This window comes from Ciconia boyciana, chromosome 2, assembly GCF_034638445.1.
Source record: "Ciconia boyciana chromosome 2, ASM3463844v1, whole genome shotgun sequence".
Classification (NCBI taxonomy): Eukaryota; Metazoa; Chordata; class Aves; order Ciconiiformes; family Ciconiidae; genus Ciconia; species Ciconia boyciana.
The window spans coordinates 45,653,810-45,675,886 of NC_132935.1; the positions used below are offsets into that span (position 1 = coordinate 45,653,810).

At 36.9% G+C, this 22,077-nt stretch overlaps 1 protein-coding gene across 2 annotated transcripts in view; it reads right to left on the bottom strand.

Annotated features, from left to right (window-relative positions):
* Positions 1-22,077, bottom strand: part of SNTG1 (syntrophin gamma 1) — a 347,398-nt gene that overhangs the window by 175,057 nt on the left and 150,264 nt on the right. The gene's annotated exons all lie outside the window — the stretch shown is intronic.

Below are 22,077 nucleotides of genomic sequence, written 5' to 3' on the forward strand. Positions count from 1 at the left end.
ATGTACATGTTTCAGATCCAAAGTTAATTGCAGAAGGTCTTAATGCAAAAATAATCATTCACAGTGAAATCTGAAAAATCTGTATTTCCCTCAGATGACACATTGTAAAAATCCTGCTTTAAAAAAATCAAAATAATAATGTACAACAAATAACGAAAATTAAAACCAGATTAAATGAAGGGGCATGATACTAGACTTAGTACAGAAAATGTTAATTGAATCAAATTAATATTAATATGTTTTACTTCCAGTTTACAAGTGTATAAAGTAGCATATATTTCCATTTTGTTAATTGACTGAAATGCTTCCCATATACCAAGGAAAATGCAAGCCAGGATTTCTCAACAGGTATGACACCATTTCTGCTCACATGCTACAGATTGAATCACAAACTCTAGCATGTCTTGATAGAGCTTGAACTAACAAGATAAGCATAACTGAAAGAAATGACAAAATCTAATCTCAGAGAAATTCAGAAGTTTCATTAACTTTAATGAAAACAAAATGACAAGTCACTTTAAATTGCCCCAGGACAAAAAAAATAATCCAAGTTTCATTTGAAACTTCATAACCAAAACAATATTTGATTTTGACCTTTCCTCATTTTAGTAGATACCTTCTTGGGATGGGGGTCTCAAATGCAGCAGTGAAGGACATTAGACTTTATCAGCCCTTTCCAAGGAGGTGGTAATAAAAATCACAACAGTCTAACAAAAAAAATGGTATCATTTAGCTTTCAGTGTTTGTTTTCATATTAATATTTGAATTGGAGCTTGCTTTCTACTTAGTAATTACCATCGTCACTGTTTTTGCAACTGCTAGTCAGTTTTCTCACTGATGACTTGGAAATGGATTTGGGCTATCAGGAGTAAAAAGGTTTGGGGAATATGCCTGGAAGCTACCCAGGAAGATGGGCAAAGAGGCAGCTTGAGGAGCTGTGAGGTAACATGAGTCAATGCAAGCTGGCAGAACAGAAGAAACCAGGTATAGTTATTTTTGTCAAATCAACAATCTTTGCCGAGACACTGAATTTAAATGACTAAACTCTGGCATCATAATCACCTGGGTGAAACACCAGAGAACAAGACAAGTTGGAGATTATAGGAGCAAGACCGCAGGTTTCTTATTTGAAGTGGACTAAGGCATCTCTGTGTTGTACTGCAGTTTAGACAAATTGTGTTGTTTACTGTGTCAGGTCATTGATCCTTGAATGTCACTGATATTCTTCATAGGCTTTTCTTGTTCCTTTTCTAAAGTATGAATTTACAGATTTTCCATAAATAACCAAGTTAATCACAAAAAATACAAGGAATAATTTGAAAAATTGATTGATAAAAATATTTAAATTATTGTGATTAAGTGACCATTTGACAGCTTTAGTCTGAAGTCTGAACTGCAACTTAGTGTGTACTACCAGGTTCTGTAATCAACAGCAACCTTCCTGTCTAAGGATTCCTATGACAACAAGCATGCACAGACTTGCAGTGGTCACCATTAAAAACTATGCATTTGTTTGTCATCCCTGGGACAGCATAGCTATGGCATAGAGAGCACCCAAGGCTTATTGTAGTTGCTGCTTCAGTGTTGCCGTATCTGCAAAGTCACTTATAAAGACTACCATTAAACATTAATTTTCCTCAGGTTAAAGGGGAAAAAAAAAAAGTAACCCATTTCAAATAGTTGCCAGTGAAGGAAGGTGGAATAATACTGTGCATGAACTAGGAAATTCTAGCCATCAGAGATATCATGGCCACGGTCTGCATAGTCTTCACCACATTTCTCGCTTTTTAGAGGTGATACTTCTATATAGAAGAATTCAGTACTTCTGGAAAAGAAACACCAATAACTTGGCTCAAAATTAATCAACATTATTAGATCTTCCACTTGAGTTTTCATATGATTGCAGCAAAAGCCTCTTTAACTCCTCTGGAATCCAGAAAGCAGGAATTTGTAGCAGTACTGTTGTATATATCATCAAGTCAAGTTTATTTATTGTCAAACTGTTCCTGAAGTAGTACATTGTCAAAATGTATAAAAAGAGAACTTGAGATATGCAAAATATGCCACACAGGAAAACACAGCACTTAAAGTACTGTAAAATTAAAATAAACAAAGTTAAGTAGCCAGTAAGAAACTCTTGAAGCTAATCAGAAAATATCCCTCTGAGAGCAGCACCCCTCACTGAAAATCTTTCTATATGGGACTGGATTGGATTGGGATGGTGAAATGGTCATCCCAGATGTCCACATAGCCCTCTCCTGCAGGTTGTTAGTCCTGCCATACTACACAGTCCAGCCTGCTACACTTCTAAAAACTCAGGCTGATTCAGACAAACACTGGCTAGTGGTAACATATGCTGGGCCAGGAACACTGAGCTGCCACGCAATGATACCTGTGCAGGGCAGACGTGGGTGGACAGCTATAGGTGCCATCCCCTATTCAGTCATCTCGTGGGAACTACTCATTTTGGTTATCTCATTTTCTAAGTAGTCAGAGTGCTCAGTTTAGATTTTACTTAATGTGTTCTTGAGCTCTTTGAGAGCCAGGATGCCAAAAACTGAAAGTCATAAGAAATTTTTGTCTGTAAAGTCTTGGATACACTCATGATGCAATCTAATTCTAATATGGGTGGGACTAATATCAGTAACTCCTTCTATGATTGTCTTTCACACTCCACTAAATGCAGATGAGAGCCACTAAATCTGGATGAGAGAAGATGATGAAAATTTGAACTGTACAGTCAAGCAGACCAGAAGACGCTGAAGTCATGTTGAAAAACTGTTACCAGGAATAGAATGTGGAAGGGAATCTGAAACTTGGTAGATCAGCAGAAAGGAGTTAGGGTAGGCCAAACTGAAGAAGCTTTTGGGCCACGGGCAAGTTGAGGGATGAGGAAGAAGGAAACAACCTTCAGGAGAGTGAAAATTAAGGTTTGTAACCACCATAGAGCACCTGCTTCCAGGGAAATGGTACCCAAAAATCAGATCAAAATTCCACAGGCATAGTGTTACACCTGTTTTACTGTACAGAATACTAAAATTAAGCAGTGTCAACAAATTTACTGTATATATCATTAAGCTGTTAGTATGAACCCTCGTATGGATTTAGTCCATGCCAACTAGTACTCTCCAAAACAACAGGCTACATGATTCCGGAGTTAGTATAAGGATCATTCTCAACAGGCAATTTTCTCACAGCTACCCTACTTCAGAGGATAAGGCAATTAAATACCATGGATGTAGGCTGCCTTATGCAACTACCCTCAACGACAGAAGCCAGCTTCATTGATAATGATAAACATAAACTAGGAGCTTCATTTTTTGGAAACTCACAAAAAGTGGCAGAACATTACAGCTGCTAGTACACTAGCTCAAATGACAGCTCTAAAGCTTTCAAGCCTATCCATGAGAGTACCAGAAGATACCTCATTATGGGTTACTTTTTATATGAACTTTTTTTTAAAGTGGGTTCCAGCAGAACATTTGTGTAACTGATTTGTGATTGTGTAACTGAAACTGAGTCATAGTGTATACATGAAAATATGATGGCTTAAGTTTGCATAGCCATGCTTAATTGAGGTATTTTCTAACTTTTAACTTACCTGAAAGATTTTAAACGTAAGTCTTGAAAACAAATGGGACTCAAGTTTAAAAAATTCCATTGATGTTTCCAAAACTCACAGGTATAGTAGGTGTACATCTATATTGGTACACTAAACAGTAGCAAAGGACTTCTACACTTCAGATACAGTCACTGAAGCAAAGCAGGAATTTTGCTCTTCCTCTTTACTTTCCAAGACTCTCAGTCAAGAGAGTAAGGGAGAGGACAGAGTTCAGGTCACAATTCCTTTATTCACTTTAAAATCTATTTCAGGGAATAGAAAGATTATAGTTTAAAGACTCCATCCCCTCACCCTGTGGCGATGTGGAACTAGAGGGAGGTATAGGGTTCTTTTTCAGCATACTTTTCCCCCAAGGTAATGGAACTAGAAAAGAAAATGCTCCAAACTATCCACAAAGTGTGTGTGTTAATAAATGTAACACAGTGCCAGTCCAAGAAGACCGATGAAAGAGGAAAAGGCATAAAAAAGGAAGAGAAAAGCATGAGAGAAGAAGGAAGAGATTGTTGATAAGAAGGGCAAGGAAAGAAAAAGATGTGAAGGAGGGGAAGGTGGAAACATGTTTTTTAAATTGCATTTCCCCATTACATATTATTTTTCAAAACTGTTCTTATATAAAAGTCAGCTTGATCAAATCCGTATGTATTAAGATAAATTTTGTTATTTTTTTCATCAATAGTATTCCATATTCTAACTACGACTGGTAAGCTGAAGGGAAAGTATTTTCAGTATATGGAAGAACCTAACTACTTTACATTTTGTTGGGTTTTTTTCCCCCGTCTACCCTCAGCAGACCTGGGAAACAAAAGATTAAATTTGGAGGAAGAGGAGTAATGTAAATCTTAGGGACAAGCTGACTATAAGCAGTAATGTTGAGAAGAGAGGGTCAGAGATGCATTAAGAGATACTTTCTTTACATCTTCAGTCACATGGTTATGGTAACTATGTTGTATTTTAAAATCTTTTCACAAGATTACCAGAACTATGAAAGTTCATTGGTTGTGACGTACCTACTGAAAACAAATTGCTTAAGTGCAGTTTTGGGTACCACCTGAATCACAATTGCTTAAAAGCATTCTTTATCATTTTAGAAATATTCAAGTGAAAGAGAGATCTGTAAAGAGAACAAGCTCTGTGCAGAAGTCCAGTGACACACTGAATTAAAGCAAATTAAGTCAATGTTAGCACAACACACTGATGCAGGAAATGACTATGGGTGTTGTGGGGCTGTACGGCATGTTTGAGGATCTGGGATGTGGCAAACCTGTCACAAAGGAATGATTAAGGCAGGAAGCTCAGCTAAATTAAGATCATGCAGCAGAACAAAATACAGGACTATTTTTAGAAACTGTTGACGTCCACATAGCCCAGGGAAAAGACTGGCCTCTTATTTTCAGTGTAAGTGACAGCAATGCCATCAGGGTAAGCTACAAGGACATACTGAGAGTAAACGGCAGACAAGTTAAATCTGAGACATATACAGCACAATGTGAAATGATAGCTTAGCAGAAGTTCTGTAAACTTAATGTCAAGGAGTCTTCTGCCCAGAGTCTCCAAAATATAAGTTCTTTTTCCAGTTAATAAACATGCCAAAGTGCAAGTTAGTCTAGGAAATCCTCGTATCAAGCAGCTTTATCTGAGCTTGAAACTATATAAGAAAAAAAAAATTTGTGAAGTATAAATACTGACATTAAGTGGGAATCCTTTGTGATGGTTCTAGCTTCAGAAGTGTTGTTCTAGACTTGTGTCTGTGATACTTGATCATATTTTAAAAGAATTCTTCATAAAGCATAACTGACTGAGCCTGATTTAAAAAGAAGTGAAAACTAGAATGCTAAAGAAGATACTGGTGAGTGTTTCACTCTTTGGGAAATGTTTCTCCTCTGGTTTCACTCTTGGAGAAATGTTTCTCCTTTGAAAATTGAGATTTCTTTTGTGAGCTGCTGATATTACCTCTCCTAGCAACAGCACAGCTCCCGGGTTCTGGTATTTCTTCATGGTTTTAACAGTCATCAGCCTCTATTTAAAAAAATGGTTCACTCAATGAGAAATATTTAAGTTTCTTGCTGTTTAAACCAGTCCAAAGCTTATGCTCCTTTTTTTTTCCCTGAGTATTGCATTCCTTCTGTAAAAATAGCAGCAGTTTTCAGGCAGCAGTCTTAACAATCATTAACAGTCAACCTGTAAAATATTGTGAGTCCAGAAGTATAGCTATGAGAATTTGTAACCTACTACTTGAACATGAGCATGATTTGGAAGAGGTCATAAGGACTGACAACTAGTAAATATTCACCAAGGTTTTCATTCACAGTTCTTTTGGATTCTTACAACCAGGTGGTGGAAAAAACAGAAGAAAGAGGACACATCCATTAAAATCACGGGAGAAAAAACTTTCAAGACTAAATTTTATTTGTTTAGAGATGACATGTTAATAGTTCAAAAGAGAAAAAAGAAATGTCCTTAAAGTATGCAGTCACGTGGTCTTCTACTGTCTCCTCTGACTTTTAAAAGAGATAAAATCTTAGTCTTAGCAAAAATCAATTGACAAAAATCTGCTGCCATATCTGCAGTATAATGTTTGAGAAAACAGTAGGCACTACCTTCTTGATCTTGGTGTAACTACAATTATTGTGAAACTCTGTTTTTTCCGCTTTCAAAACCAAACCCCTTATAGTGTGATGGAGTCATGAAACTGATCATGCCTGTCCTTGCAGGGATTGGGATAACTGCCTTCAGAAAGTCTGAAACAGACAAGTACCTGAGTTTTTCCTTTATGGTCTATCTTTTTAAGTTCAGCTTAAAAAAATTAAAGGAGGAAGGAAAGTAAACTCCAAACCAGTCTCTCTTCTGTCTGCAGTTTTGAGCAAACTTCAGTTCTGCTCAGTATCCTCTAGTAAAACCACCAGAATAGCCTATAAATAACTGCCTATCTGGCTTTCTTTTTAAAGAGTAAACCTTTTAACCCCACCTTTCATCATCTGGGATCTAAAACATATGCTTCTTCTAACTTTCCCTTCAACTGAGCTGGGCTGCTCCCTTACTGGATTCTCCCTCCATTCTTGATGTACGTTCCAGGTTATGGTGAGGTGAGGTCATATGAACACACAGCAACATCTTCTTATGTACAGGAGGGTTTATCAAAGGATTTAGGCTACTGTTTGACAGTCATTACATTCTACTACTAAACCCTTCTATTCAATAAACAAACATAACATTTAGCAACTTTTCTTCAATTAACTATTTATTATATATAGAATTGGGAGTTCTTTTTTACCCACTTGTGAACAGACTAGTCCTGCTCCAGGCTTGAGAATAGTCTTATGTATAAGACTTTTAAGAGGACCCTACAGGAGCAGTGAAATCCTCAAAAATGGTTTAGATTTGCCAGTCCAATGAACTTTTTTGTTCTCCTTCATGAGAACAGGGCAGGAAGGCAAAGTTTCTATCTTCAGAGCTTCCACAACAGAACACTGGAGTGTACGTGCTCTCTTAGTTTCCCAAATCACACTTAGCTAGACTGTACTGCTTGTCTTCAAAAGGGATGAAGACAACGTCTGTGGCCTAGTTTTGTGGGAACTTTCTATATGGGCACAAATAATAATGTAAAAAATATTACTCTAATAATAAAATAATAGCATCAGTGTACACAGCACAGTGCCACGTTCAAAGAACTCAGTTGCCTATCCCATCATTACAAAGCCTAAACAACAGGCTAAAAAGAAGTTTTTTCCCAGAGTTCCAGCATCATGGGATTTTTCAGTCTCTTTCAGTATATTTGACAACACTCAGCTGCCTTAGGAATTCCTCTGTCCCTGTACTAGTTGCTTGTAAACCCTCAAGATACCAACCTTGCAATAGCCAATGCAAAAATGTGTTATGCTATCAAGCTTATGAGATCACCTTCACTGCCTGTGCATATCTCCGACCACTCCACCTAGAAGCCTGTTCTGCTATGGCTTCTGATCAACTTTCTACATTTCCTCAGGAAGCAGCTGTGGTGTCTCCCAAACGTGTTCACTCAACACCATCTCCACACAGCAGCAGTCCAGGTAGGTCATGGTTGGGCAAAAACACAGTAGTAAAATAAACAACTTCTATTCTGAGATCTCTTTCCACGTAAACAAGTTTCTGGTGCTTTTAATGGAGGCTTAGGATTCAGGTTCTAAAGAACAAGAATATGGGGTAGTTATTCACAGACCACTTGGACTTTCAAAAGGTTTACATGGCAAAACACTTTTATTTTTTCATCAAAACTTGTGACCAACTGTTCCATTTGCCCCACAAATTTCAAGTCTCTTGTTCAGAAACTTCAAGACTGAAATAACCATTAAGAGTATAATCTATCTGTTCATTTAGATATTTTCACAAAAACTCTACTGTGTAGGCCCATTCTTAGTTCTGTACTCTGGAGTTAAAAACATCTCAGACTTGGAAGACTTACCAGGCCATGTGTGTAGCTTTTGTCCCCATTTTCTGATATTCGTCATTGGAGACCTATAACTCTTTAATTATATAATTCTGCCATTAGGGGAAATCTGGGTAATAGTTTCTGCAATACCTATTGTAAAACAAGCAGGAGTGAACTGGACATATGGATTTTCCTCATATGTCTTTCCAGAGCTGTGATCTTCCACTTCGAAATCTCCTTTCTATTGTAATTGACAACAGAGGATTAATAACTCTGTCCCTTCAGCTGTTTAGCATAGGGGTTCATATTCCAAAACTGCCTAATAAACCATTATGGCTTTCAAAAAAGTGATCTGTACTTTCAGAGTCAGGGATAATTCTATATAATTGATAGAATCACACTAGGATAAAGCTGTGAGGAGATCAAAATAAGGTCTCAAAATCAATACTTAAAAGTTTGAAGATACAGTAATACAAATTAATACATCTTTATCAAACCATAACTTAATATCTGATGGAATATTTCAAGACTTCACAACATAAGGAAGTAGATAAAGGGACAACATTTTATTACATTCTGTTCACTTTTTAAGTCAAGGATTTAGCAAAGGAGTTTCTTCCTTTCCTCCTCTCTTTCTTCCTTTCTTTGCTGAGAAACAGCTTTTTGAAACTAGCACTTAGAAATACTCATGTTTAAAGTTAGAAACACATTTAAATATCTTGCTGAACTAAGTCTTCACATCTACTAAGACTGAAGTTGAATTTTCTTCTCCCTATGTGTAAAAAAATTATGATGCTAAAATTATTTTGGGATTAGATAACTTCCAGAAGTAAGAGATTCAGTAAGACTTCTTAACTTGACGTTAATATTGGAATTACAATTTTGATCATATCATAAAAAATAAATGGTACCAGTGCGTGATATAAATATATCAGATGACATCTTCATAGAATAACAACTAATCCTTGGAACTTAAGGAATCTGGAATAGTCCACATGAGCAATATCAAGTAAAAACCCTGACATACACTATTATAGCAATTTCTGGAAAGTCTCAGGGAGGGAACTTTCATATTCACACGACTCCATAGTACAACACATAGTCCATAAATATGGCACAAAGTACTGTATAAGGCATACAAACTAGTCTAACCACTTTAGCTGTCACTCAGTTGGTCCTGGACCACACTGATGCAAGAGAAATTATATTTCAAAATATAACATATAACAGTTTTAAAAGTGGTTATCTAGAAATGACATTTTATGCTTTCCTTTTTTTGTTGTTGTTTTGTTTTCTTCTTTTATCCTTTGTTTTAAGGAATATAGAACAACAAAAAGAAGAGATGAATTCCAGGTCACGAGGTACTTTACTAGCCTCTACTGCTGTGGGTGAGATCACTTGCAGTGATTGCAGTAATTTTCAGGCTTTTGTAAAAGACCATATGCTTCAAAACTATAATTCCTTTGGGCTTCAATGAAGTTAATCATGTGGCATATATTTTATGATCTCCTTTGCTTGACTTCCATTTTCAGCAGAGGCTATTTGAAAAAATAAACAATAAGAATAACAAAAAATAAAACATACTACTTTAATTGATTATTTTGTCATCCAAGATATTTGGACCATGATGAAGCTGAAACTCCAATCTGTAAATTATGTGTGACTGAACTATGTTTTCTATATTAAGTTTGATCTTAAGTTCCTTGGGGAAGCAGTCATGAATTGCACTGATTTGCATAGAGCTAAGAATACCAAGAAGCTGACAAATAATAATAGATACATAAAATCTGCACTCACCCTTTTCACTTCTAATCTTTTTGCTTGTGCTGTCTTACCACCTCCACAACCTGCCGGTATTATCCTTATTATTATTTTAAATTTTATGTGTCACTCCTTAAATTTTTACAAGTTACATTAGGTCTTGGTTTCAGTTTCTGCTGGAGTTCCTCCTAAACTCAAATCCTTACTATTTATGACTGAAAGTTATGTAAAAAAGCTGAATGCGGTGTGCTTGATAAGGTTCAAGAGCATCCATTCTTAGATTACATTATGTGAAATATCTTACAATACACAAATATTCAAAAGCTTGGACTGAAAGAATTTGCTGTAATGCTCTAGCTTCAAGTCCTACAGTTTTCTCATTTCTAAATTCTGAAGATTTAGAATTTAGTTTTATCACATTTATCAACTTTTGGACAATTGTAGGTCATTTAATCTTATATACCCAAAGACCTGCCTGAACATTTTTTATTGTTTTCTTCTTCCTTTTAATCATCCAGATACAAGAATCATCTCCTGAAATCAGAAGGTAGTTCAAAACCAGAAAACAAAATGACATTGGAATAATATAGCTGAGTGGGTTTTCCACCTCCTAAAGAAAGAAAAAAATTAAGCATATTTAATTTATACACTTACAGAGTGATGCAACCTAAGTTTGACCAAATATAAGTGGGAAGAAGTTTGAAAACTGCCCTGTAAAATGCTGAAAAGTTCTGCTTCAGAAAAGGAAGAAAAACTGCAAGATGTGATACACTGCAGAGTCTGCTGCATAAAGTCATTAAAAGAACATGTTTCTCAATATGCAGCTCATTTTACGGATGAGCTGTGTCCAGGATGAAACCTATTGCTCATAGATATCTTTTTTTTTAATATGACATCATTGCTTAAATAAATGTGCAATCAGCTTATATTAGCTCTATTTGAATTCAGGCACTTTGCCAAATTCTTCATTTTCTACAACCTTTCTTTGAAAAGAATGCATAATAAACCTGGTAATGCTTAGCAGCTAACTGTCCTTCACCTATTACACTGACAAATGACGCAGTAAGCTGACTGTGTTTAAACAATGCAACAGGTTTGAGAAATTGCTCTCATGCTTGTTAAGTCAGGAATAAAGTGAGGCTTTGCCCCCCCTATACTCTGTGCTCTGTAATCCCCCAGGTAGAAGCCTTCAGAGATACTGTTCTAAAATATGGAACGAAGCATTTTAGAAACATGTGCTACTTTGAGATTAAAATTCAGGGGGCCATTAAATTAGAGCACTGACTAATACTCCTTCCTTTTTTCTCTACCACCTCTCCTTTCACATTTCACGAAACCATGTCAGGACTAGTCTGCTGAAGCATAATTAGAATGCCAGAGAGAAGATTTGAAGTGCTGAAATGTTAAACATGTCAGCATGTTAGAGATCCACACTTCTGCTCTACAGCAATAAGCAGTACAAGGTCTACCTGCCTCTTCCTGATCCTCCGGTGAAAAGAACAATCAATGTCAGTCACATTCAGCAGGCACCTACTTAGTGTGTCTTACCCTGGCAATCCAGGCTGAAATTAAGTACTGCAAGACCATTCAGAGACTCTGAAACCGCCTCCGAAAGGTAAGTATGGCATACAAATTGAAAAAATCTATATAACTCCCGTATATTAAAAGCATTTTGCAAAAGCCAGTAAGAAACATCACAGAGTTTTCTAAAGGATTCTCTTGATAATAAAGCCAATTATGGAAAGAAAACTTAAGAGAAAAGGTCAATATATACAGTTTAACATGGAAATTAATGTATTATTTAAAATATTTTCGCAGTTTCTGCTGTGGGGTTCAGTGAGTGAAGAGCTCTAATCTCAGTTAATACGCTGCAGAAGAATATCTTGGCTTTTCTGTCCGCTATTCCTTCACTAAATAAATTCCAAATCAATAAATAGAAACTCCTACCTGCATGTAACATTTAGCTTCAAAACCCAAATGCCAAAAGTCATGAAAAGCAGGTGCAGAAAGATCTCAGGAAATAGTCGCACTACATAACATTAGAATGAGCACCACATTTTGATGCATATCCGAAACAGATAACGCAGATAATTTACTGTTGCTTTCAGTGTCCTAATGCTAACTCACAATCGCCTAACCAAAAGCGAAAGGTCACCAGCTCTGCAACTATCAGTCAAATAGTTCATTTAAGATTAACAACAATCTATTCACTTTTATCTGTTGTAGATAAAAGGGAATCAGTAAAGAAAATTAAGCACAGCAGGATTTGTTTCAGGTTCAGTTCACCTTTTTATTCATGAAAAGCCATTAATTCTGCTGGGTTTTAATAGTAAACTCGGGGTGAGAACATGGCCACAAACCACAGGCTTGGTGGCTCTCGTTTGGCTCTCCCCAGCACACAGATGATGCAGGATGCCTGGTGATCCAGAGCTTAATACCAAGTTGCGCACCACCCCAACAATCACCTCCTTTCCACACTCCCAAATTCATATAGACGATGTGCAAAGTAAGGGGGTGGAAGGAGGCATTTAAAGAGGGATGACAGAGGGCCACACCAAGGCACAGGACATGAAGACCACTCATGTGTCCCACCGAGGCCGTCACTTTCCTCTTGGCTACGTTCCCCCCTTCCCACATTACCTAAGTGGGTGCGCAGGGACAGCACGAGCTGGAAAGACTCGACAGACGGATCCATTTTATTCCGGGTACTAGGACCCAACCATACATGACAATGTACGTTTGCACACAGTTTTCTTACTGAATGAGTTTTTCTTTATCCTGCCTGTAAGAAACTGTAAACTGTTAGCTACTCCTTCCTTACTCAATAAAAAAATAAATAGAAAACCTCTTTTCCAGTCATATATATGTATAACCCTCGCGACAGCAATAGCATGCCACAACATCTTCAATCCATTTATTACATTTAAATGTGTTTCTTTTCAGAGAAGAATAAAATTGCTCTCCCATGTGGTAAGTGTAAATAAATAAATAAAGTGTTAATGAATTTCACCTTCACAGATAATACAAACATTGTCATGACCCTCAGAGCACTGCCAACCCTGACCGTCCCTGCCCAGACACCTGTGGCTCCTCTCCCCCGGCCTTGTCCAGGTCCCAGGACCCCATTTCAGTCCCCATGGCTCTCCCCACACTCTGCCCAGGTCCCAGGACCCCATTTCAGTCCCCACGGGTCTCCCCACACTCTACCCAGGTCCCAGGACCCCATTTCAGTCCCCATGGCTCTCCCCACACTCTGCCCAGGTCCCAGGACCCCATTTCAGTCCCCACGGGTCTCCCCACACTCTACCCAGGTCCCAGGACCCCATTTCAGCCCCACAGGGCCGTCAGTCCCTGCCCCTGTGATGCCACAGAAGGGCCAGTCTCCAGCTTCCCAGAACCTGGCTCTGCCCAGCCATGGGCCCTGTCAAGCTGGGCCCCTCTGCAGGCCCACATCCTGGCCCAGCCTCAGCTCGTCCCTGTCCCCAGGGAGCTGCCTGATGGTCCAGGCTGGGGCTGCCCTGGTGGCCCCCGGATGCCCTGATGCTGCCTGGGGCGGTGGGACAGGACGGGCTGCCAGGCCCGGCCATGTCACCCCAGGGGCCTCCGCTGCTCCTGGCCCGCAGGGAGCTGCTGGCCCTCATAGTGCCCTGTCAGGACAAAAGGTGATTATACAGTAGAACATAGTTGCAGCAAGATGGTAAAATTGCTGTATTTTGCCGTGGCAGTTTTAGCTTATCTGAAGACTTTAGGTTGGTTAAAAATTGGATTAAGTCTCTGAAAGGACATACTTTCTGGTTATTAAGGTAATAGGATATATCCTTTTGTAGCACTACAATGCAGATGCGTACATGGGATTTTGATTGGGCTGAGTTACATTCTCATCTACTGCAATAACGAAACGAAACTGAGCCTATCAGAATAACAGCACTACTTGCAGTCTACACCAAAACAGCTGAGAGCTGAACCCACAGCACGTTGGGTTTTATTTTGTGCCTCACCGCAGCTCCTTGGAGTTTCAGCACGTCAGAGGGACTCTGGGGCTGGCTGCCTGGTTGGTTAGGTGGCACTGGTTTTTGCTAGCGTTTTCTGAGAGAATAGGACATACCTGTATCAAACTGTGGATGTAACTTTTGTATTCCTGTCTCCATTTCAGAATTTAACCTTCATTTCACATAATAAACTCCACTTCAAATTATCCATCAGTTTTCAGCAAAATTGTGACAGATACTGAAAAACTGACACAAGATGCCATCTGAGATTGGTCTAGGGGCATTAGCTCTGCCTTTCTGTCAGCCACTGATCCACCACAAAAGGAAAACTGTATCTTTATAAATGAAAGTGTAAAAGATGGAGACAAAGATATTATCTGTGTCAAAGAGACGGAGACCTTACATTTAGGGAATAAACCTATATGAAGAAAGGAGTCATCCAGACCTACACATCAGACAAAAAGTGGAATGGGAGAGGAGGAAGAAGGAGCATCAGCTGTGTCTGAAGCTCTTATCTGAGATACTTGTCACTTTTGTTACAGGATCAGGAGAGGCAGTGACTCTGAAAAGAATCACTACAGCCACAACAGTCAGAGCACTCAGCCACACTCCAGTGCACTAAGGTAAATGGAGAGTGATGGTGGATCCTTTCAGTGTGTCAGGCTGTGGACTTTGGCTACGGAGGACAAAATGAACTGCCTGTTCAACCAGCTCTGCTACCGGACACTGTCCTCTGAAAGAGTGGTGGTGGACAAAGGTGGAAGCACCTGCACAGAAGCATGGGGATTCAAAAGAGTATGTGAGTGCACCCATTTACATCTAACAGAAAATGGGAGTAAAAGGGAGAAGAGTGTGCATCTTAATTTTACCATATAAAGATCTGAAACTCTCAAAGATTTTTCACAAATATTAAGAAATCCATTTATGAGACATATATTCCGAGCTTGCCTTGCCTCTGATAAGAGGTTGAGTGTACCTATGGTGTAAAATACACAATTAAAAGTTGTATTTAGTAATTACAAACTTTATTTACTTTTTTTACTCTGCTATACATCATACAGCTTGCTCCAAAAACATATTTTTAATAGTTCTGCTTTTCATTGAGGGCATCATATATGCCATAAAATTTAAAATATTGCTGCAGCTGGAATTATGGCTACAATTATGGAGGATTGCTCAGTGCCTTCAGCAATGGCATAATATAAATCCTACCTAATAATTCCATTTCCCGTCCAAATGTTTAATCAGATTAATTTACACAAGTACCTTGCCCTTTTCCTCACATGCCACAGAAACAGTCACCCTGGAGTGAAAGATAATCGCTCTTTAGACTCAGTGTTGTGCAACTGAATGGGCTGAGACTCTCTCATTGAAATGCAATGACTGTACAGCCAACTGTTGCACAAGTGACTGGATGAAAAGGTGTTTCTATGAAAAAGTTGACTTCTATGACCGCTGTTAAAAAAACTTTGCATCAGCAACATGAAGAAAAATGTTTTCACAAATGAAAACCTACATGTGAGAAAACTACAATGACACTGACCAATTTCACTAGGTAAGAGAAAATAATAACCGAGCACAGTAAAACCAAACCTCAGTGCTAATATTGTTTTATAAATATATGCTGTATTTTAAAGTTTAGTATAAAGTACAGCATTGAGTGTGAAGAATAAAGTCACTCTGTCTTTATAGCTATGTAGCTGAAAGAATGGCCTGTTTTAAAGTTTTATATTGCAACGTCTAACTAATTTTCAAAGGACTGGGCAGGCATTTATTTCTACATATTTAAACCTTCATAAGTAATAAGATTTATTTGGAATATAGAATGAATTATACATCTTACACATACGTCTTATACATCGTAGGCTATTTAATGCTTTAAAAGAATATTATTTTGGTAATGACCACATTTCATAATTTTCTGTCCATTTTATGAAATCAGATGAAGTTAAACAATGAAGACAAAAGCTATAGCCAAGTATCAGAAAACTAAGAGAAAACTCAAGTAACTTACATTGGAAAATGTTAATTATCTTGTCCTGTATTTTATTTGTTCTCAAATTTGTCTTTTTATGAATTCTGCACTAATCTACTAGACACTGAGAATATTTACTATTGCTAGTTATGCCTTATTTGTTCAGAATTTTGCAGAAGAAATTTTTTCTCTGATGACCTCAGTGGAAATTTTGCCATTATCTTCGAAGACACTAAGGACTTCACGTTTCTCAGCAGGTTGTTCTTGGTTAACAAGAAGGTGTTGAGTCTCACTATATTTTCACACACCCATTGGACTCTTTAAAGCTGTAGTAACTGACAGAACTAAGGAACACCCCCAAACCTCTGGGTCTGTAACAGATAGATTGGCATTTTACACAATGGTACAGTCATGATACTAAAGCCCCACAGTTTCTCTTACACTGACAGTTGTAAGAACATGTTACAGGGACCGCTGTTGTGAGAAGAGTCTTCTGCATTTGTTCTTCATTGGGAGACCAACATTCCACGAGCCCCACAATCTACCTTGATACAAAGCCTATCACAGTAAATATAACTAATGTTTTCACTTATATAATTGACAGTAATGACACTTCTTTTCATAGTAATTGAATGGGCATCTGTTACAACCCATCAAAAGAGCCTTGCTCGCCAAAATGCTTAAGCAGAAATAACAAGTTATGAATTTCAAAAGAAAATGTCATTCATTATTACTCATGTAATGATAAAATGTAACAACATTAAAACAAAATGCTTAAAAAATATCAATTTTTTTAGATTAAATAGCCACAAATTAAGATTATGTAATGAAGAAATAGCACAAAAGAATAGATTATCTCATGTGAAGAAAAATCAATATTTTGCATTGTTATGGCCACTAATGATGATTCAACTTCACTACAATGTTGTTTTTCAGTTTTTATTTTAACTTATAGTCTTACATATGCTTCTCTTTGGAGACTGAATGATTTCTATTTATTTTTTAAATTCATGGAGCCTACTTCAGTCCCAAATTTATTACTAAACTAAACTAATTAAAAGGAGATTATCCCCATTTTTTTTAAATAAATGTGAATTGAAAAATGTTCAAGTGACTTTTATCAGCTATGTTTTATCATCTGTACTACAAAGTTCATCCTGGGACCAAAACAAGGGAAATCTCTCAGACATGTATGAAACCGTATTTATATGTTAATGTTAATGAAAAGAACAAATTGTTTCTGTCTTTCCATTTCAGTTTTGGAGACCAAATAGTTATATTAGTTCAAGCAAGCTTTCGATCAGCAAACAATGCTTTAGACTTTGTAAATTCAGCACAGAAAAGTATTACATGTAACAGGCACTTTTATGACACCAGCTGCCCAATGATTTGATGGATAAATGGCATATATTCTGGCTCTAGCCGCCTAAACAATCTCATGGTCTCGTTTACAGAAAGGTTCTTGTTACCTGGCACCACATTCTTTACAAATTTACAAGAAAGTTCCTACATTTTTTTCTAAGAAATATCCTTTTTGAATGCTCGCTAAGGCTTTCTCTCTTATTTTATTTTTCAGTAAGGAAAGGATCCCACTCTAGGTGTGTTTTGTTTTTCTTTTTCAGGAAATTATTAGTGAAGGCATTATCAACCACTGTTCCCACTTACAAGTAAGATGGTTATTAACTTCCTTCTGATCTCTCCAGTAGGCACCTCTTTCTCCAACAAGGACAAGCTCATGGTTGAACCTCTAGAGTCTTTTCTAAAATTCTTCGTGTGGGAGCAATATCTGACATCTCTTCACATTGCAGTCCTGCAACCACTTTTGATGGAGAAAGCTTTTACCAGGGCAAAACTCTAAGATATTGTAAATAAGAAAAGTTTATCAACTCTGTTTTATTATATTTATCTTTTAGAAGGTATAAAAATAGTTCAACAAGAGATACACAATCCCAAAATGTAGGTGTTACCATTCACTGCATTCAAATGTAATATCAGCAGAATTCATTGAGTTTTTCCTCAGTGAATAAAGAAACCAACACCCTAGTCTCAATGTTTAATTTATTTCTTACTCAGAATTTAATTTCCTGTTAGACTTTTTTTTTTTTCAAAGAAGTGCTTCAAACCTGATTCACACTATATGAAAGCAATTGACAAACTGGGCAGCAGCATTTGATAGGACTTAAGAAATACTAGCATTAAGCTAGTATCAATTTGTGCTTTCATACAATTCCCTGCCATTTTTAGAGCTCTGAACTAAAAATGAAATGAAAGTGTCCTCCTTTTTGTTTTGTTTTAGCTTTCCTAAATGTTTCAGGTTTTGAACACAGCTGTCTGCCACTGCATACAATATGATTAGTGCCATCACTACTAAGCAGAGGATGGTAATTCTGTAGTCTTTCTCAATACTAGCTTTAGAACAGAACTTATCATATACCAGGTTATCCACTGTAATAAAAAATTACACAGCAAAAGTATGAAGATAAGCAATCAAATTTTAAAAGACTAAATTAGTCTTTAAGTATAAAAAAGGTTCTGTTGTGATAATATAACATGCTGAACTTCAATAATATCTCTACATCTTCTCTAATGTACTGTCAAGGCAGTCCTTGCCTCAGGGAGCTACAACTCCCCACAGCACTGATCACATATTTGGTAGGCTGCTCTGTTTGCATGGTGTCCCACCAAAATCAGTGGGATGCCAAATAGGAACAGCAACCTGGCAATGTCTAAGAAACTGCTAAATGAGTGCCTAAAAGACAGACATGGAAGACGAGATATTCTGCAAAAACTGAAAGAGAATGTAACTGACTTTTTTTTTTTTCAGGAGCAAGCTTTTAAAGGTTTGAGAGACCCACTGAAAAAAAATCCAGAACTGAAAAAAACATTATGTGTATTACCTTGATTATATGTGCCTATTTTGGAATATATTTGACATATAAAAGCAATCTAGATTTTTCAATAAGCAGGAAATGTGAAACAGGGTGGACTTTTGCAGCTTAGCTTAGCGCCCTGTGTTTTTAAATTCCAAAAATCAGAGCAATAAACACAGACTTGAAATCACAATTTTAATGCTAGACTTTAACTTAACCTTACTGAAAATCTCATTGAGGTTGTACATTCCTCAATGATATAATTTTTCTTTGAGAAATATAAGCAGGATATACCAAAAAGAAGTTTGCCCTTACAGCAGAGTACATTTATCCATATGAGAAAGCCTATCAAAGAAATGAAAATGTAAGGTAAAGCCAAAGGGAGATGCATTTTATGTGTTAAAGTTACTGAGGGTGCACTCCCAATCACACGATCATATCCATGATTAAGCCATCCATTCACTGAAAGGAGAATACCTATTTCTTATTTCTTACAGTATGTATCAATACCTCAATAAACAGACAGTGTCAACCACAATGGTTGAACTGATCTAAAGAGATAGTAGGAAAGGTCAAAAGCTGATGACACATTTCCATTACCTTGCATCTTACCTTCAAAAGCATCTCACTGTATTTTCCACTTACTAATTTGTAAGAACGTATGAAAACTAGGCTTGGCCAGATTAGTTTTGAGAACAAAGACAATGTACTTTACAGAAAAACAGCTGTTCCTGCTGTGCTGTACCGAACTGTTGTGGTTTTTTTTCTTCAATGTTGTAACCTTCAGAACTCTGCAATATCTGAAATACCATTGACACTAATGCTAGTTACTATGTACAGATCTTCTTCAGTCCGGAGACTGAAATGTGATTCTGATGTTCTCCAAAACAAGTTACTAGTAAAGTTTTCATTTTAATTTCAGAAACAGAAGGCTCTGTCAGCAGCTGAAATAAGGTTTCTCTAACAACATTGCCAATGGAGGAAGCTTTGGATAACTACAGTAAAGGAGCATTTGTTCCATCCAGTCTGCTCAAGCACTACAAAAGCCTCCTGTGGTCTATTGTTTATAGTTTTGGGTACAATACATCAAAAAAACAAACATGGAGCAGATGGAGACAGTTCAGGGGACAGCAATAAGAATGATCACACATTCAAAAAATATGGCCTATAAAGATGGACTGTGAGAATTTAAGTCATTCTAGTAATTCAATAGAGAAGACTGAGAGAAGGCAACACATGCAGCCATATACTTTTACATATACACACATAATATATGCACATAGAAAAAGAACAGAGAGAATGGAAACAAACTGCTGTCTATGTTTAATGTGCATAGGCCAAGAAGTAATGAGATTAATTCACAGTGAGGAAGATTTACGTTACACACTAAGAAGAATTTTCCAGTAGTAGAAACCCTTAAGCAGTTCACAGAAATCAACTGTCTAAGGAAGCTGTGAACTTCTGTCACTAGAGGTGTTTTGTTCTTTTTTTCCTAAGAACTAATTAAATTAAAATATTCCAGGAATGGTTCAAGTACAGCTGATCTCACACTGTAGGGAAGGATTGGACAGGATGATCTCTCAACAGTCATTCCAACCCTCTGTTCTAGAATACTACCATTTTTAAAAGCTAAATTTCAGGTAAACTAAATTTCAACTTATATGGGTTTTATCTGCAGCAACAAAAACTAAATCCAGCATTACATTCCCCAAAAACATGACTATGCAATACATTCATTACCATGTCAAGTATTAAGGCACTCTGTATACAGGCTGTGCATATAGATTTAACTTTTTATTTTCATTTAAATCAGAAACACCTAAGGAAAAAAAAAATCAGTTGTGTTCCCAAGTGTTGCTTTTATACAGAAAATTAAAAACAAAAATGAACTAGGGAGTTACAGAGTGTTTTGAAAAGCAATTTGAAAATATTGATACTCTGTTCATTAAAGCTGCCAAAACTGGTGCAGCACAGATACCAACGTAAAAACAGTTTCATTTACTATAAGCAAAACCAGGAATGTGTGAAAAGGACAAAAACAGTTTTTACTTTAATTTCTAGTCAGGTAATTTGCTGTCACTTATTTAGGCTATTTATTACTACCGATGTTATGGACATTATTCAAAGTTGACACTAACCGTCTCTTTAAAGAAAACATAAAATTGTTTGTATTGAACATCAGACCTTCAGTATATGCTTTGTGTTTCTTTTTTGTGGGGATATGATGGCTATGTTGATTTTTTGTTCCATTTCTGTCCATTTTGTGTCCATTGTTCTGACAAAGAACAGGAAAGCACAGAACAGCAATGAATGACTGCTATGTACAATTTATAAGTGGTGATGACTACACTTCTGTTGCTTCATTCATATAAATAAGGTGAGATACCTACAAAAAGCAAAGTCTTAAGTGCATTTGTAAGGTCCTGCTCATCTTGTAGGAAATATTTTTTTAATTATTTTTGCAGTGATAAACCATTTTATTAAACCTCTACCTCTTGTCTTTTGCTTAAGTGGCATTATAAAATGTACATTTAGCAAAATCTTTACTCTTCATAAAATCAACAGGTTTCCATCAAAAACTCAGTGCCATGGTTCAGATGTGCAAGGGTACTCAAGTACAAGTAGTTTGCTAGCTGCAAGATGTCAATGTTATCCAGAAGAGTAAAATTCACCCTTGAAACAGGACTTTCATGGGGCATAGACCTTGTACTGCTAGAATATATCAGGGCTGAACTCCAGCAGAGGTAATTCTTACTGTGATTCAGAAAAAATTCCATTACTGGAGTTGCAGAAGTTTTGCTGGGGAGCTGACAATCATTCACTGATAAAAAAAGCACTGAAGGGAAAATGTGTATTACGTCAGGAAAAAACTGCTTCAAGAGACATTCTGAATGTATAAATTATTTGTTTCATCACCAGTGTTCCATTAGTGATGACGACACAGCAGATTTTTGTTTTGATATATAGAAATCTCAGTTCACATTCACTGTCATAAATTTCTCTAATTTACTGATTTAGACAGAAAGTTCCCATAGCCTGAAAAGACAGAAGTGCTCAAAGGGAAAATAAATCAAAACCATAAAATTATGAATCTGGTATCTCTAATTATGATCTCCCCTGAAAACATTTAACCTTCAAAACCAGCACGCCTGGATTATTTCCAGTCATGATCTTTTGGAAAATTGCACTTCTAGAAAAAGGTCATGAAAAATACTATGTTTACTCCACTAAAAGTAACCCTTTCTTAAAAATGAATGGCAGAAGTCCAGTGAGGAAAAGCCTATAATTGGCCAAATGATTACAAGTACATTAAATCTTATACTCTGAAGACAACCTTTTAATTGAGAAAACTGGAGTGCAGAAATCCATTGATGCTCTAAGCACTGTAACATTTTTTGGCCTATATGATGGATGGAGTGCTTCAAAGCTACAGAAGTCTAGAACTATCTGGAATC